We start from the raw sequence: 1,553 nt of genomic DNA, 5'->3' as shown, positions 1-1,553 counted from the left end.
AAAAAAAAAAAAAAAAAAAGAGAACCCTCTTTGGAGTAAGTCCATGCCAGGGCAGCGGTAGAAGTTCCCTGGTAGAGGTTTGCTTCCTGATAATGTTATACACAACTGTGGTTGTCTCCGTAGATGGTATCCATGGTTCAGGGTATATGGGCAATGACCGTTCTTTTGAGGCTGGAGCCAAGTCATTATGCCAGTGTTCAGGGTGTAATGTCCCACTGCATTACAAAATTTGTGTTCCCATCTCTATTAGAAAAGAGCGTGTGTGCTCGCTTTGGCAGCACATATACTAAAATTGGAACGATACAGAGAAGATTAGCATGGCCCCTGCGCAAGGATGACACGCAAATTCGTGAAGCGTTCCATATTAAAAAATAAAAAGAAAAGAGCTTGTTTGCATATGTAATATTTTTCCATTTTAATGCGCCTATGCAAACAATGCCACAAGGTATTATTGGTGCATCTGGGGCCCAAAAGAACAAGTCCAACAAGCCCCGTAATTTGGCTCTAACATGAACTCTAAGCAGACTCTTCTACCAGAATTCCTTATTGAACAGATCACAAAAACAAACAAACAAAAACCAGTGGGTGAAATTGTCACTATATAAGAGGATATTCAGTAAGAGTTATAGCTGTTAAGGGAATACATGTAAGATACTCAAAGAAGAAATACATATCTCTTCTATTTGTTTAGAAATAGCCGGTGTGTGTGTGTGTGTGTGTGTGTGTGTGTGTGTGTGTGTGTGTGTGTGTGTGTGTGTGTTAAGTCCGGGACAACACTTTGGTCTGTGATTTGGCATTCTGGAGTATGCGAAATGACTCCCAGCAGTCCCACATAAGGAAATGTCTTTGAGTGGGGACTTCTCAGAAGCCGAGTATGGTAGCAAACACAGGTACACAGTGAAGGAAGGTGGAGGACAGGAGGCCGCTGAAAGTAGATCAATAGCAACAGAGTATTGGTTGCTTCTCAGGCTGAGAGTCTATTTTTTCACTTTGGGAACTGGTTGGCAGCTGGCTTGAGTGGGGATAATCTGCTTCGTGAGGAGCCAAGAACTGAGGGTAAAAAGGGTTAAATGTGGGGTAATAGCAGATGGGGGTGAGAAAGAAAAGGACTAGAAAGGACTAAGCTGATGAGCCAAAGGGGGGAGGACAGTATATTGTATTCTGTATATTGCAAACACAGATTAAGCCCTATGATATCCTATTAAACTACCTATTGGTTTGAGAATGGACACTGGTGGGAAGGAAAGTTGCCAGTGACTTCCCCAAGCCTGTCCCTCTCATGCAGGGTGGGGGTTGGGGAAGGCCTGGGGTCCCCTTTATTTTATTTTTTTATTTTTTTGGTTTTTGGGCCACACCCGTTTGACACTCAGGGGTTACTCCTGGCTATGAGCTCAGAAATCGCCCCTGGCTTGGGGAGACCATATGGGACGCCGGGGGATCGAACCGCGGTCCGTCCTACGCTAGCGCTTGTAAGGCAGACACCTTACCTCTAGCGCCACCTTCCCGGCCCCCCCCTTTATTTTTTAATTTTAATTTTTATTTTAGTGGTTTTT

The 1,553-nt window shown here is 44.1% G+C and overlaps 1 non-coding gene across 1 annotated transcript; it reads left to right on the top strand.

Moving 5' to 3' along the window:
* The first annotated feature begins 262 nt into the window (after positions 1 to 262).
* On the top strand, positions 263 to 369 carry LOC125998309 (U6 spliceosomal RNA). Its single transcript, XR_007491900.1, has one exon. It is a non-coding gene; the product is annotated as a U6 spliceosomal RNA (small nuclear RNA).
* The last annotated feature ends 1,184 nt before the right edge of the window (positions 370 to 1,553 follow it).

Source organism: Suncus etruscus, chromosome 20 (assembly GCF_024139225.1).
Source record: "Suncus etruscus isolate mSunEtr1 chromosome 20, mSunEtr1.pri.cur, whole genome shotgun sequence".
NCBI lineage: Eukaryota > Metazoa > Chordata > Mammalia > Eulipotyphla > Soricidae > Suncus > Suncus etruscus.
Note: the sequence above shows the minus strand (reverse complement) of the source record. Positions and strands in the feature narration are given on the sequence as shown.